The sequence below is a fragment of the Lagopus muta genome, chromosome 11 (genome assembly GCF_023343835.1).
Source record: "Lagopus muta isolate bLagMut1 chromosome 11, bLagMut1 primary, whole genome shotgun sequence".
NCBI lineage: Eukaryota > Metazoa > Chordata > Aves > Galliformes > Phasianidae > Lagopus > Lagopus muta.
In genome coordinates, this window is record NC_064443.1 from 8,283,113 (window position 1) to 8,300,224 (window position 17,112).

The window sequence follows — 17,112 nt, forward strand, 5'->3', positions numbered from 1 at the left end:
TTAATTATCATTATGCATTTAAACTAACTGAAATGTTTTCTTATTTTGATTCAATTACTATTACATATCAATAGCCATTCCTGCAAATTTTCACCTCCTTACCAAGAGGTGAATCAAAAGCCATGAAATTTTTGAGATTTGTGAAAGATGTGAAAGCCCACGGCACTACGCAGTGGTGAGAAAGCTCAATGGAATCAAGTGAAAACAACATCAAATATCATGGGGAGGACAGGAGAGCTGTACAGACAAGAATGCTATATTCACAACTATGAAGACCAGTCCTTCTTCTTTATAGGAGCCCAGGAAGCACACTGACTACTAAAACTAGATCTTAGCTGCACAGAAATCATTCTTCTCATTATTAAAACAGGAAATCATTTTTCATGAAGGATAAAAAGACTGTTTTCCTCCTGTTCACTTTGCTGGTGGTGATGGTGGTAGTTTTTGTTAGGTTTGGATATTGGTTGGTTGGAATTTTTCTTATTTGCTTTGCTTAAACTGTGGCAAAAGGTTCCTGTTCCCTTATCCTCAATTGAAAATCAATATTTGAACTTGGAACTAATTTCTGACATTGCATCACTCTATATCTTTGCTTATACTGTCCTCAAAGGCAGGCATAGCAGGGCCAGTGATTGCCATAATGTGGATCATGTAATGTAAAAAGAAAAAAACCCTGACAATTTATGCTTAGAAAGCTCAGGCCCCATTTAGAGTTTCTATGTCTCCTCTGGCCAGAGGCACCAAGTCAGCAGGAAGTTTGGATATTAGCCAAATCCTTAATAGCTTTGTACAACTACTTGCCAATACTCGCATTCAGCCAAGGTCTCAAACATTTGTAATACTGATGAAAGCTTTAAAAGAACCTTTCCCTTACAGCTGTCCTCCCCAAATAATGTAGAGTGACAGCTCAGTGCAGAAATATCACATTGATAATTTCATACACTCAGTGGCTTCCAAACTGTCCAAAAACTATTTAGTCATATACAGCTCCCATAATATAAACTGAAAACAACACAAGAACTCAGAGATGATGCAGAAGATACATTCTCCACTAGAATTCAACTGCCTCACATTTGGAGGAGATTATATATATATATTATATATACATACATATACATATTAAAACTTACCACAACAAACAGCAGTGTTGTACACAAAAGTCAAGGCATACACATGTATTTAAAGTAGTGATCAAAAGGCAGAGACATTTCTGGCAGATCTTTTTAGATTACCTTGGTAGCTAACTCTTTTTAAAGGGGCTGAACACATCCTCAAAAAAATCTCTTTTTTTCTTTTTTTTTTTTTTTCCCCTTTGCATGCTTTTTATCATCTGTGATGGCTTGGGGAAAAAAAAGCAACCTGATGCAAACTACAATGTCTTTTTTTTTTTTTTAAAGTACACCTCCTTTCTTTAATCAGAGCAGTACTGCATGCTTTATTTCAGTAAAGTAAGAAGATGGACAGTATGCTGGTTCATATGGTGGCTCTTTCAAGACCTATATTGCTTTCATCAAAAAAGGGAGCGTATTTTTCTCTACTTGCCATTGTCAGACTGATGAAATGATTTTTCCCCCCACTTTTCTAATCATAAGAAATAACATCACTTAACTCTCCCCATTATTCTACTATTCCTGAGAAGTTTGAAAAATAAAACATACATGACACTAAAAGTAATCATCTTCCTTTAGGTTCCTTTTAATTATCAATAAGCATTCACTACTAATTTCACTACTTTATCTTGTAGTCAGTTAATGACAAAAACAGCGCACGTGCAGTTGTGTATAAACTTGGTTACAGAGTCTGTTTTGATCTTGCCAGTTGGTGATGTCCCTTAAGATCCAATGATGCTAAATGAAAGACGAGGCATTTCTCACCTTGCAGGAATAGCTTTTCACATCTGCATGGCTTTCATTTCTATTTCTTACTACAGAAACAGTATATGAAGAAGAATGTAATGACTGCTGAATATACATCTAATGATAAATGTGGAAATCTGTCAAGAAATCAAACGCTGCCTGGTGCAGGGACACTAATTAACACTCATCATGCAATCAGAAACTCCTGCAATGGAAATATTTGATCCAAATGCAGTATTAAATACCTTGAGGAACAAGCAGCTCTGACTGAATTAGCCAGACTGTCAACTATATCAAAAATCCAAGTTCATTCTGATTTAATAGTCAGTCAAAAGAAGCAGAGTTATTTGGCATCATCCATTGTTTTAAAAGCATTGACATAACCAAGCCTTATTATACATAACATTTCAAAGATGCAATGTAAAATAACTCAGTTTATCAAAGCTCACAGTTCTGATAGTGGATCAACATTTTGTTAGCTGTCTGATCTCTGCAGCTTTCAACATTAAGATCCTTAAGAAATTTGTTGGGAAAAAAAGTTAGCAATTAATAGGGGACAGAAATGAGTACATTTCAGAACATTGAAAGCATTTCTACTGTTGGAATCTTCTCAGCTTACACGCACCATGATGATCTTCTCAGGATACACAGGTAACTCAAAGGCTAGGCCAGTATTTGGCCTAGTAGCTAGGACAGAGAAAAACTCCTAATTTTTCTGCCAGCATATGTCTTGTGTGCTATATTCTGTATTCTAGCCTACATTCACTGTGCCTTCCTAATGCTCCTACAATTGTAGATCAGTTGCATCATACTTGTGTTTCTTCCTCCATAGCAAACCTCATTCGTCAACGCAAGACTGCATTTACCAACTCATCTTTTACATGGGATTACCTAAGGTGCCCGCTTAGTCTGGCAAACAGGATCTGTAGCTTAATATCTATTAAACAAACCAAAAAGTTAGATGCCTTTTTTTTAATTATAATTGGAACTGACTCTTCTTGGGAGGAAATATTAATGCATAAAAGCAGACATCATTACTCAGATTACCTTAAAAATTTGTCCTACAAAGTAGCACAATTTTGCTTTGCCAGAGTTTACCCAGTAACTATGTAACACTTCATAGAAACACTGAACTCCTTACAGACTGAATCACTTTTCTACTTCAATTGACAAGCCTGCGCTTAAAAGTAAGCACAAGACAACCTAAAGGTTTTCCAACCAAAATCAGATGATTGGTCTTGTTATATTATTTCTGAATTTAGAATGGCAAGAAACACCTTTCTTCCTCTTTTAAGCAATCTGCTAGTACTTAAGGACAAAAACCTAGTTTCTAAAGCTACTTCAACATGGCACAAGTAAGTTCAAGACAGACATAAGGGATGGCTGAAAACATACTAAAAAGTGCACTTTTCAAAAGCAATACAACATTTCATTATTAACACAGGTAAAGAATCAAAAGGAAAACTATAAAATAGAAATTTGAGCTAAATTAATTGTGTAAAAAAAAAAAAGGTAAAGAAAATAGTGGGGTAATGGGAAAAATATACAAAACTTGTCAGAAATAATGTGTGTGTGTGTATATATATATACATATACATATATATATATATGCTTTGAACAGCCAAGCTTCCTTTTCTCAGCTGAAATCTCATTTGCCTTGGAGCAGCCGAAGTACAGCAAGTAGGTCACTTCGCATTTGCAACTTCACATTGCTAACTTCCTATCTGGTCCACACTTCTGCTCTGTGAGCAAAGAAATCTGAATCCATGACAAAGGGAATTATAGTCCAACTTTTTCAAACAAATGTGAGGGAGATGATGACATAATTCAAAGATCAGCTCTTCAAATTGTAGTCATGCTAACGACACCAAGTTGTGAATCTGACAGAAACCTTGAGCTTTTCATATAATCTTTTGCCTTTATTTTTCCCCATCTGCCTACACAGGACTAATGGAGCTTATTGGGAGCATAAATAACACTTAGTTATAAAGAGAACATGACTGCAGATGTGTTGTATTGTTATGTCATCATACAAGAAAGGACGTTAGGCAAAAAATTACTCCAAAAATTTGGAAATGGGAAACCAGTATGGAGAGCTGCTGTGCTGCTCTATCCAGACCATGTAGAAAGAGCTCTTTAATTCAGATGATGAAAAGGCAGCCTTTAATCTTCAAAGTGACACAAATAAGATCTTCAGAAAAGCTGCACTTTAAAAAGAAAATTTAATATATGTATGCTTACATTACTTCTCGTGAACGTTTTTGTAAGCAGAATCATATAAAATATCACCTGGTATCTTCCTTTCCTGTTGCTGTATACACACACGCTCACTAACAAGGTTGTAAATGATTAAAATAAAAGACCCTGAATCGATTCAAATAATCAGGAATGACAGAAGGAAAAGTCACAATATTGAATTTTTCCTTTCAAATTAAGTATGCAACAGTTCAGATGGATCAGAAGTATTAATAATGCCAAACAATCTTTAAAAAAAAAAAAAAAAAAGGAAAGGAATTAAGGCCACAGTGGTAGAATATGGACAAAAACTTATGTTCATATATACGCAACAGCAAATATCTATACTGTCAAAAATTCATTCCAGTACTCTGAAACATAAGGCTGTTTATCTAATAACATCCACATACTACAAATATTAAATGCACACAGCAATTAATTTGTTGTAGGTATAAAGTCTAAGAACTGAAAGTAGTTTACAAAGACATTGACCGAATTTATAACTGAACTTGCAGGTTTGCCTAATTTCGTTTTAGGTATGTTTATTAATATTGACATTTACATTAATGTAATACTTCCCATTCTAAGATGCATTTCAAACTTGCCTCTCAGAAATAACCAGAGATGCTTCTACACAATGGATTATTTTCAATTGAATTTGCTAAGGTTACTTGCTTGAATGTTATTAAACACAGTGTTACAGATGTTTACAGGATAAAGCTGTATTTTTTTAATATACATATATGAAACTCCCTTTTTCGTAAGAAAATATAGACTAGCCATAGGAGCAGCTAATAAGACTACTGCATAACTTCCTGTATTTTCTACAAAATTAGATCAGATAATAGTCAATTTTTAAATGCTGGGAGATACGCCAACTTTATCACTCTGAATTTTACATTTCTTGGGCTCAAGAGTAGTGATATGCACACTAACTTCTAATATAAATTAAGAAAAAAATTATCTATTTGCGCATCCAGCATTCTTCAAAGCTATCAGAATTTAAAAACATAATGAGCATTTCTCTTCTCCTCACCAGGATGGAAGGGTTCACGCTTTTTATGATCACACCCAAAAAATGAAACTGGCTGTTCCTCAGTCACATTAGATCAAAATCCCCTGAAGGTATGTAGGCTCTACAGGTGATACGCGATTTACTACATTACCACTCATTCAGCATAAAGTCAGCACCCCAGAACTGTTAGAAAGCAATTCACTTCTACAATTCTCTTTTTCTTTATTCCCAGAAAAGGCTGAAAACAGTTTCCCTGCCACTTCTGGCCACTAACGACTTCACATGACCTGATCTTCCACCCTTGCACTGACACTGAACCCTTAGTCAAGCATAATTGTGCCAATTCACAAGTGTAAGCGAGATGTCATTCCAGGCTTCAGCTGTGAACATCTCACACTGATGACAGATGCTATCACAACTGCTTTTCTTATGAAGAAAATTTAAGGGGAACAAAATCACCTAAGCAGATTTTAAATGAGGCCCGTGAAAGAGATATATAAATGCCAAAGCACACAACTGCCAGTCCTTAGTCACCAAAAATGAGCATGCTTCACAAAGCAAACTCCGCCTTCCAGAGTAGCATCTGAGAGCAACAGTATCTCACACATAAAAACAATCATGCTTTACCATGTCATGTTTGTTTACTAACTCAAGTTGTTTAAAAACATACACTGTAAGAACTGAAACTGCAACAAAAGTATATTTTGTGGAAAAGAATGTATTACTAATAAAAAAAGAAAAGTGTTTAAACCAAAGAATCAAAGTTCACGTGGCCACAGAAATACAGGCTATGGCTTTTTATTAAAAATAAAGGATTCGGGCTCTGCATATGTCACAGACATAATAAAATACACGTCAGCAAACTACCTGTAAGTTAATTTTACTAGCCATGAGAAGTGCTTAGTTAACAATACTGAAAACTGAAGCAGCAGCAGAACAACCTCCAACACAATCAAACTCCTATTCAACAAGAAGGAATCCATTTCTGAGAACTGGAGTATTAAGGCCTCCAAATCCATTTCATTTGTTATTTTTGTGAATAGACAATCCAAATAGATGCCAAACAGGGGAGTTGTGTCTGCACACAATAAGCCTCCATTAGAAATTGGAATGCAATCACCAAAGAGTGTTCTGTTAGCCTCTCAAAGTCAGTAGAACACTATTGCCAATAAAGCACCATCCAAACCAAGTGAACTACTTACCAGAAGGGAAAGCATTCCACATGTTGCCAATGTTCTGGGTAATGTGTGATCTGCTAAGCCAAATTTAGGAACAGCACAGACTTTTCCTATACTTCTTTGACTTCCTTCGAAAAAGATTAGACATTACAGACAGCTAGGCAGTCATTAGTGGAGTTTGCATACATTGCTTTCTCTAGTGATTTCCTGCCAGACTGTGAAAGTGAGTTTAAGCTACCCTTACTGGGGTCTAGAAAACTGATGTCACCTTTCAAAAACCTGATCCTAAAAATTTTCAGGAAAAAAATAAGCTTTTCTAAACACCCAAAATGTAATACGTACTCACATACCCAATCACTACTTGACCGTGTTAAGTATACCTCAAATTCTGAGACACATTACATATGCAAGCCTAAAAATAGAAATCCTGACACTACAGTTCCCTCTCATTATTGTTACAAATTAGAGACCACAGTGTTATTAAACTTTCTGAACATGCCCACTTCAAAGCCTGCACTTGTAATATCATGAAGGAATTCTAGGTTCTGTAACAGAACCTTATCCAGAGAAGTGCCAGGGCATCTTTGCTACTGTTCTCCTCTGGGTCAGAGCTGAGCACCTGACAGCCTCTCTGGAAAGAGTTAAGGTTGTTACAACCACTGCAAAACAAAAGCTGGCTATTTAAGACATTCTGAAAGCAAGTATTTCAAAACCACCATCACTAAATGAATCATAACATTTCTCTGAAATCAACAACCAAGAAGCAACATTAAAACTTAAATATCAGACTACCAACATTTATTCATGAAAGATATTCACATTTTCCTATACAAAAACACTGGATATCTTTGTTTATAAGCTTTCTTGGTTGCCACAAATAGCCCACATCATTCATCTAGGAAATGGGTTCAGCTGGAAGGAAGGGTGGGTAAAGATGGTAAGGGGATCCATACCTTGCATATGGAAAGCATCAAACTTTCATAAATCTATCTTGCTACTTATTATGATTGCAGAATAATTTTGATGTAAATCACTACATTTAAAGAAGTGCAACCAATTAAAAACCAAGTGGTTTGGGAAAAGATTAAATTGATGTTTCAGCTGATCTGCATTTGGATTTTCTTGTATCACCCTGAAGAAAAAAAAAAATGTCCAGTTCATTTAGAGAATTTTACAGCTTATTTTTCCATTTGTCAGCTCTCTTTTGGTCAGCTGCTATCCTCAAAAAAGAAGATACAATCTCATTTTGCTTTAATAATTCTTGCCTTTTTTCCTGGACTTTGTAGAAAATAGGATAGTACAAACACTGCAAAATAAGTTGAGAAACCCTTATTATTGGTAAGTACCCATAAGACTACCAAAGAACAACAGCAACTGGCAAATTTATTTTAATGCAATCATAAACCTGGAGAAAACAAATATAATGTCACAAATAAAAGAGCAGTTGCATTACAAAAATATTGCAGTACCAGAACAGTTTTCTGAGGTGAATCTGAATAAACATCTCCATGTATACCCCAGGCCTCCTACAATCTAAATTTAACTGAAAAAAAATAATAAATGCATGATAGAGGATAAAAATGTAACAAACACCATAAGAGATACAGGTGGAAGAGCATATGTTGCCTTGGAAGTCATACACTGGCTGGTTGCCTTGCCCTCTTTAAGGGTGAACAACCCACACTTCACTGTTAGTCATCCCTAAAAGGTCTGCAAGAATCATCTTCCCAAGGCGAGAAAAGCACCCTGAGCAATCCCTTGCAAAAACATGCCTGGCAAATAGCTAGCTCTAAAGGTTTCACTCCAAGATGGCTGAATGAGCTCATTTGATATTTTGCAACTAATATTGGCCACTCCTTTCCCTTCTTGCCTACAGCCCTCAGAGCGTGCAAAAGATAGGAGGCTACTAGCATGAACAATTACATCTTATGCTATCATTCATCAAAATCTGATGCAGCATTTGAATACCAGCAAGTTAAGAGAGCTGAGGAACTCATAGGAGAGAAAAGTAGTGAGATGGGTGTCCTCCAAAGAGTCAAGAGAGTACGATACATTAATAATGAACTCGGCCAGTAACTGCCAGAAGATAAAGAGACCTATGCTCAGGAAGACCAAATAAATGAATTCTTAATGCAAGAAACCAATTTCACCCAGCAGGAATGGAGCAGACAAGATGTCTCAGCATATCAACCTTCTCCTTCACTTTTGGGAAGAATGGAAAACAGTACAGGAGCTGAAACACCTACTGATCAAAGGGATGTATTTTATTTCAAGACAGGAGATGCTTTCTATTCACAAAACCCATCTCCATGCTGGAGAGCCCCACCACCTAAACCAGGACCTACGGGAATGTCACGGCTGGCTGCCAAAGCATGCTCTCCCCAGCACAGAAACAGCCTTTCTCACCTCAGCACCACCTCCAAAATCTCGTGCCCCAGCCGTCTGCTGGAGCCGGTACTTTTAGCACCTACTCTCTCACGACAACACCACAGAAACAGTAATGGCGAGGCTCCTCCAAAGCACTGAGATGTGGAGTTCCCACGCATAACATCCCAGCACGAAGCCAAGCCTTGCCTTTTTGAGCTGAGTTGTTACAGTTAAAGCTATAAGAAATCTTCCACCACATACACGTATTTCACGAGGGAACTGGAGTAACTTACCATCACACACTCCCCGCGTGCAAAAGCGGATCTTAAAAAGGCGTCTTTTTCGCTTTCAAGGAAGAAAGAAACGAGGACAGGCACCACTCAAACGGACGGGGGCTACAAAACCCTTCGTTCTCCCACCGGGCAGGTGAAGAAAACACCCAGCAGCAACGAGCTGGGGACTGCCTGACTGCGGGCAAGCAGCGCGGTGACCCCGTGAAGCAGCCGCGGGGCGCTGAGGAAACCTCCCCGGGACCGCCGCGCGCCGGCCTCCGCCCTCGAGCAGCGCTGGGAGCGGGGCGTTCCCACCAGGCACGCAGGGAGGGGCGAGGCGGGTGCCGCTTCGTGGCCCTGCTGCGAGTGCTAGAGAGAGCGCGGCCGCCCGCCTTCCTCCTCCTTCTCTTCGCAGGCAGCTCGTACGGCCGTGAGAGTCAGGTAGATACAAGGAGCCTCTCTCCTGAGCGGTGACGGGGCACGGGGTAGTGCTTTCTGTCATTAAAATTCAAGGCCGTGCTCCCAGCAGGTTGCCACAGGAGCACCTGTGAGGAGCGGCGCCGCCTCAGCTGGGAGCGAGCCGGGACGGTGGTTGTGATGGGAAGGGGGTCCAACCCGCGCCTCTCTACCTGCAGGGCTGGAAAGAGCCTCTGGGGCAGCGCTGGGGAGTTGTCCTGAGGCGGGAGGGGTAACGTGTCCCCGCAGCATCCTCCCTCAGGCGGGCGGGGGCGAGGCGGAGGATCGTCTCCGTCCTCAGTGTCGCCACAGGGAAATTAAGTGTCACTTAATGGAGGGGGGGGGGGGGGGGGAGAGAACCTTCCCCGCCCTTCGAAGGAGCGGCGGCAGGCAGGGCCTGGTGCCAGCAGGGCTGCCGGGAAGGGGCAGCCGGGATTTACACAGCGGGGAGGGGGCGCGGGAATAGGACGGGGGAAAAAACAAAACAAAAAAAAAAAAACCCACAGATCTCGAACAAATAGTTCAGCGAAAGCACTGATTTAAAAAGCCGACCAGAAAACTAACCCTGACAAGTGGGATCTGCCCTCCTCTTGGCTGCAGTTATTGGCTGTGCCTATTTGCAACGAGCTTCTATCTGCCAGCGCAAGTGGCCGGCCTGGCTGTCCATCAAACGGGAAATAATCAATTCGCCGCTAAGGGAGTAGATTCCCATCCATCCATCACGGGCTTAGCAGGTAGCCGCCTAGAAATCAATCACACGCTAATAATATATCCATATGTATATGTGCAACACCTCCGTCATATCGCTATCCAGTGCTCTCAGCAAAATACATGTGTACCCTCGGTGAATATGTGTGTGGAATGAATCGTTTGCATCGCTCTTGTCCTACCTAAAATGATCTTAGAAAACAAAAATCACACAGCATCACAAAAGAGCAACCACTGGAAGTATTCATTAATTATATAACTGCAAAATAATATCCTGTTTATTTCTGCTTTCCCTTCACTGAAAGAGAACAGAAATCTCTCTTTTTTTTTTTCCCTGACACAATTTTAAATCAAACATTACCCAGCATTCACAGATAAAGCCAGGAATTTCCAAAGCCTAGCAATTATATTCTAGAAAACTTTAATAGCAATAGTATTGTTAAATGGAGAGCAGGCACACACCACCACCACCAACAACAACAAATAAATAAAAGCAAGCAAGGGAAAAAAAAAAAAAAAAAAAAAAAAAAAAAGCAAGCAAGAAAAAGAGACTCCTATGGTTGCTGTTAGGAAAAATTGCAAGAAGGGTTTCTGGCTGACGATTCTGTAGGGAGAGGCACTTTCTTACCAGAAGATGTGCACTTGGTCCCATTTATTACCGTGTATTTCTGAGGCAATATAAAAAATCTCTGCAATTTCATTTCCAGTTTCAACTATAGACAGTTGCAGAAAGCAATCCTAGCAATTGCCTTAATCACAATATATCCACAGCAATGCATTACAGCCATATTCTCCCTCAAGGTTCTCACCTTTCAAATCGTTGCATCTGTCTTTCGTCCTCACATGGATTTTACAACATCACGTTCAGCTGACATCTCTCTCGCGCGGAGGAAGGAGGCAGCAGGGAGAGCCGGGGCCGCCGAGCAGCCACGGGGCGAGGCAGAGGGACCTCGCTGTTGCCTTGGGGGGGCTGCGCGCTCCCGTCCCTCGTCTTTCTGTCCCCCAGCGAGTGTCCCTCAGTCAGCTCCGAGCCTGGCAGGCTGGGCTGCCAGTCCCTGACTCAACATTCCCAGCATTCCCGAGGAGCCGGGCTTCAGCAGCGCCGGGCGGCCTGCCGCCGGGGGCAGCAGCAAGCGAGCTGTGTCGGCAGCGGCACACGTACCGCAGCTTTCTCCGAGCGTTCTTCGTCTATTCACCGCACAGCCCTGGGTTCCAGTCCCCACCCTGTAGATGTCTGCAAGGAAAGTGCGTTACTCATTGTGAGATGGCCTAAAAATACACCTCTGTCTGCGTAAAGCTGCAGAGGACAAATTGCTTCCTTGTCACTGTTTGCCGAAGGCCAGAAATGCTCAAAGCCAGGTGCTTGAGAACATGGGATCTAAAGTCCATTTGCTGTAGGTGCATACGTATACAAGAAAAAGAAATCTAAACCCAAATTCTGGCTTATATGCAAAAGTAATTAAGAAGACATCCATATTAGCTTCTATACTAAAAAAGCACTGAGAGATTAGTGCTATATAAAGCTTTTTTAATTAGAAAACCACAAGTTACATTAAAAATTATTCCTGAGATTGTGTTTTATTTTTGTATTAAGAGGAGCGAAGTAAACATTTGTAAAGGTTTGAGCTCTTATCATAGGAATTGCTTTATTCCCCCCTCTGTTTTCCCTTTTTCATATTGCATTTTCTGTGAGTTTAGTTGCTCTTGGTGCTATTATAAGTGATCATCCTCAGTCCTTAGTTTCAATGGAACTCCATATCTTTCCCTATGAAGAATGTCAGTGTGTTTTACCTGCCTTTTCTTCACCTCACTGCTGTGACAGTGTTTTTAAAGAGCAAGTCAAAGCCATTATCTTACTATAATCTTACTCCTCTCTTGCCCACATGTTACTGAGAAAAAACAGCTTTTGTGAAATTTCAGTTTAAAACTTTGTCTGATGAAATTGATTTCAACAGATCACATGTAGAACTAACCATCACTTCATTGCTGTATCTGCATTAACCAAAACTAGTTTAAACGCTTTGCAGTTGTGAATACTTATTCAGAGATGCAACTGTTCAAAACAATGCTAGAATGCAAATCACAGTAAAAGTACAGTAGTTTTGTGTTCGTTTTCTCAAGGAAGAGATGTAGTCTTACTGTATCTACATACTGCTTTAACAACTGCAATCCAGGACAAGTACTTTTTGTGAGCTGAAAGTTTAAATAAAATGCAAACTTCAGCTGCTTTTCAAAGTGACATATTTACCTGAAGAAAGTTCTGTTAAAAACATGGAAACAGTGGATAGAAAAACAGTCCTTGGAGACACCTGACAAGAAGAAACACGGATTTGTGTACAAATAATTTAACTTGATCTAAAAAGCAAACAGAAAACACTTCTTTTTGCTCCTGAACAGCTAGCAAGTCTGTATCTGGAAGAAAATGCATAAACACTATTAAATGTGGCTCATCACACTGAATGCTTCAACACACAAGTGTCCATTTTCAAAATCGATTGCTTAATTTTGATTCTGTGTGTGATAAGAGTATCTTACAGAGATGTCTCTGTATTGCTAATGCCAGTTCTGTCTCAGTCCTGTAACGATGAGAGGACTTTTGTTAGAAGTAGTGTCAGTTTCTGATGGTTTTTTAAACGCCATGTCATTCCATCACTCTCTGTATGAAAAGACAAGAACATCAGGTTCCAATTTCTCTTTTTGTGACTCATTCACTAGCTGAGGCTGCAGGCCTCGTGATAGCCTGCAAGAACCAAAATAATTTTGACAAAAGACCAGTAGCCCCGAATCCCCTTTCCAAGGAATAATCACGGATTTACGTTAGGGCTGCAACAATATTGTAATGATTTCGGCTTGCAATAAAATTTGTAGCAGAATTAATCAAAGCCTGCCTTAGAGTAGTAGACCATCTGCAGGGACCTATTACTAATGCCAGAGAACAGAATATACTCAGCATGGACAACACCATTTGGTGTAGAGCTCTGAAAAGAAATATTTTGCCAAATTATATTGGAAAATATAATGTGCAGTTCAAGTAAAGGAGAAAAAAATAAGCTAAACCATTTATTGTAATAACAAAAGCAAGATCCATACAACATCACAGTCACATAATCCAAACTCTCTGATAATATTAATTCCCTACACCAAGGACAATACTGGAATCCAAACACGAAGTGCAGGATAATAACACAGGATAATATACACTTAAGACAGACGTCTTTGCAGCTGATGAAAGTTCTCATTTCAATTTGATTACAGGAACATCTGTGTTGTCTCTGGTGTCATGATACAGGTGGATGTCATTAAGCATAAAAAGAAGCAAGCCAGATCAGGTGAGGTAGCTAGCTAACAGACGTAGCATTGTTAGAAGCAACGTGTTGTAAAGTTTAAATAAGAGGTTTTGCTACATGTTGCTATAGTTAAGGCTTCAAAAGTTTCTACTTTCAGATATATTTTTGGCTGATCTACTTTTGTTTGTTTTATGAAAAGTTTTCTGCCTTTAAAACGCAGTATTTGTAAATCTTTGTGAGCATACCAAACCTCAGGACCTGTGAAAAGCTCAGGCTGTTTCTTTGTTTCAAGAACAATAAGTAATACCCTAATCAAAGTAAATGCAAAATAGAAATTTTGCAGTCTGCTTGTTTCCTTAGCCAATAAAGTACTGCTGTGGAAAACACAAGAAGTAAAGCATATGCACTTTTTTGGTTTAGTAAGTTATTCTAAATTTAAGAAATTCAAAATAATATTAGAAAACATATAACATTACTTATTGTCTTTTATTCCAGTGCCTTCCTTTATTCCTTCCAGATCTCTCTTAACTGTGGAAATAACACTCCAGCAGCACCTATGTCTCTCATAGTTTGGTGAAAATTCACGTTGCTTAGTGCCTCATTTTAAACAAGCAAACGTAAATAGAAATGGAGTTCAATCACTTCTGCTGCATAACTGGGAGCAAGCACCTCCATGTGCATGCTTTAAGATTTGAGGAAAACGCATTTTAAAATGCATTTTAGCTGTATTCCACTGAGCCTGGTCCTGGTGTATTCATTTGTTCTTCCTCAGCGGCAGACTTGTTTTCAGCTTTCACCTCTTACTACAAAAGCCAAGTCAAGAGCATATTATAACAGTCTACTTATCTAACTAACAACAGTTTTAAAGAATTGAAATTGTGCCAAATACTACCACTATATTCATTTGAAAAACTAGATTATTTTCTCACCAAAAAAAAAAAAAAAAACATGGATAGAAAAAAATGGAAGGACATGAGAACAATTAGAAGCATGGAGTTCCTGAAGCAGAAATAAGTGATATTCAGTCATCAGCCTGTATGTTCATATAGTAAAAAATGGGAATACATAACGTAATGCTAGATTAGACACTAGAATAGATTAGATTAGGAAGTGTAAACAGTTCTGTTTACCCTATATTGCATTACAGAAGAGATAAATGGGATAGTAATAGACTTGATAAGATTTAGCCACTCATCAGGGTCACAAGAAACTGTTAAAGTTGCAATTGACCAGTAAAACTTATCATCACGAGATATAACAAAGATATGTTCTTTAAATAACATTCAAACAAAGGGAATTAAGGAATGTATTTATTTGGAGGAAAAGAGAATAAGTCATGAAGGATTTGTTCATATTAAAAGCCAATTCCCTACATTTTTACCTTTGTTATCTTGAGTTACCTTCTTAATGCAAGTACTTCCCAACTGGTAAGAACTAGAGAAAAGAAAATTAATTGAATTAAGCAAGAAAACTACTCTCACATGGGGTAAACTGATAACTCTGGACGAAAAACAAAATCTGTTCTTCAAATTACAATGAAAGTTACAGGTGTTTCATTTTACCATGATGTGGTAATCAGAGCTGGGGTAAGCACCTGACCAGTTGCCGTGTCCTTCCCCTCCACCCAGCCCAACAACAAACAGAAACCACTGAAAAAAAGTTAAGGTTTCTGTTGATGTCAAGGTGTGGTCCTCTTACCCAAGTCAGTGTCAGTCAATACTTTAGAGGACTGCTGTTTTAACTTCATCATTTCAGATATCCAGCTATTGATATCTGCCAAAATGAATTGTAGTTTTCACCAGTTGTTGATTTCCTTCTTTTCTCATGGCAGACCACCAAAGTCTGTTATGTTGGTTTTCAGAATCATTAGTACAGTCTACTTGTTTCTATCTAACAGTGACACATGCTTTACAGAGAATGGAAAATCTAAGGCACATCATCTGATGCTAATTGAGCAAACCCCCTTAATTCCCCATTTGCAGGAAACTGAGAATTCCTTCCCCATATATGATCTTGACTACAATGAAGTTGTACAAACAAAATCAGAGTCGTGGGATTGTCTACTCTCAACACTTCATCTTTTCTCAGCAGAATTACTGGCAAGATCATTTCTTTCAGTTTTAAAGAGCTGGTTTCTGAAGCCTGAGACACTGCCTGTGTCACATTCTCACGGTGCAAAAACATGGTCAGGAGCCAAATGGCTGAAGTTTGGTAAAGATTGAAACTTTACCAAGGAAATAAGAGTAGTCTCAAAGTGAGATCAAATTTCTATAGCTTCCCACTAGATCAAGCAAATTAAGGAAAAAAGTGAATAGAACAAAAAACAGTAGCTGATATTTTTTAATGTAATTTTATGTGTATTTGTTATACACAGATACCATTTAGCTAACACAAGATTGCAATGTCCTCAGACATTGCAGATACATGAGCAATTGAAATTGACTCAGATACATGAGCAATTGAAATCCTTTATTGCAGGTTCTGACATCCCTTATATACATCTCTAAACTCCCTCCTGTAACTTTCCACCCCCCTAAATGTCAACAGAACACTTAAGTCTCCTTGTCCAGGCACTAACTGCCCACCCAGGCACTCATCCGATCAGAGCCGTGAGTTGCTTCTATTCTCTCACTTCTCCAGTCAGGGTGATCATCACGCGGAGATTTCGTGCTCCATTTGACTCTTGTCTCCTGGGACAGCCTTTGTTCTCAGTTCTCTTCCGCACCTGTCGAAGTTGATGTACAACCTCTATTCTGCACGTTGCCTTGAGCCCCCACACAGGATTGTAGTTATCTATCTATCCTCCACTTCACTGACTGGACAATTGTAATTTTCATTGAAGAAGTTGTAAATTCATTGCCCAATTTTCTTATTATTGCAATCATAACATACAAAAGCATCTCATGTCAGAGTTGTAACACAGAAAAGCTAATGGCCCGTGCCGTTCTGACTACTTCATTTGTGTTCTGCTCTTTGAAAACTCAAGGGAAGTTAGATATAGAGTTAAAGGTATCATTTTTGTTGCTATAATTAAATATCTATCTTTGTTTCTATGACAATGATTTATTACACTGACCTTATGAAATATGGTCACTACTTAAGGATCTAACTTCAGGTGATTATGTACACTTATCTTACCAATTCTAAACTAAAAGTACAGATGTTTTTCTTTTTTTTTTTTTTTTTCCTCACTTTTATCTCTTAGAACCAGCTCTGTAATTTACATGTATGCTAACACAGTTAAATGTATCTAGGACCACTCTGACATCCAGAGGAAATGACTTAGACTGGATTCATGCTGCTAGAATCTCTTAGCTCCCAAAGTAGAGTACTCCCATGTAGATTTGCTCTTGGGATCATGCTAAACTGTGCCAACTTCCTTAACATACCTAGGAAACTGGGAGAAGGGGAGTTTGTCTAATCCAAAACATGATAGGTACTATTTTAAAAGTACAGGCAATTAAGATCCAGTGCCAAGTGCCTCCGGATCCTGTTTAATTGACTAGCATAGATGTAATTGTCAGTGAAATTTGGTTGATTCTGAAGGCATTCTTTTCTTTTGCCTGAAGATGCATCTAGTGAATAAGTCATCCTCATAATCTTAAATGTGCCTTAAAAAACACTACTTTAATATTGATGATTTCATATGAAGTGCCTTTCTTTATTTAAGAGGGGCTTATAGGTCCATGGTTTCGCTCGATATTGTCTGGTTTTGCACTCCTTCTCTAAGAGTTTCTA

At 38.8% G+C, this 17,112-nt stretch overlaps 2 protein-coding genes across 7 annotated transcripts in view; one reads left to right on the forward strand and one right to left on the reverse strand.

Moving 5' to 3' along the window:
- The window catches only part of ERC2 (ELKS/RAB6-interacting/CAST family member 2), a 428,344-nt gene extending 417,020 nt beyond the window's left edge, over positions 1-11,324 (reverse strand). For 3 of the 6 annotated variants that reach the window (XR_007379214.1, XR_007379215.1, XM_048956930.1), the window contains exon 1: positions 10,897-11,324. The gene's annotated coding sequence lies outside the window, so the exon portion shown is untranslated. The remainder of the gene's footprint in view (positions 1-10,896) is intronic. The other 3 variants (XR_007379216.1, XM_048956932.1, XM_048956931.1) reach the window with 1 other exon arrangement.
- The window catches only part of CCDC66 (coiled-coil domain containing 66), a 48,320-nt gene continuing 40,490 nt past the window's right edge, over positions 9,283-17,112 (forward strand). Inside the window, exon 1 of the mRNA XM_048956936.1 lies at positions 9,283-9,364. The gene's annotated coding sequence lies outside the window, so the exon portion shown is untranslated. The remainder of the gene's footprint in view (positions 9,365-17,112) is intronic.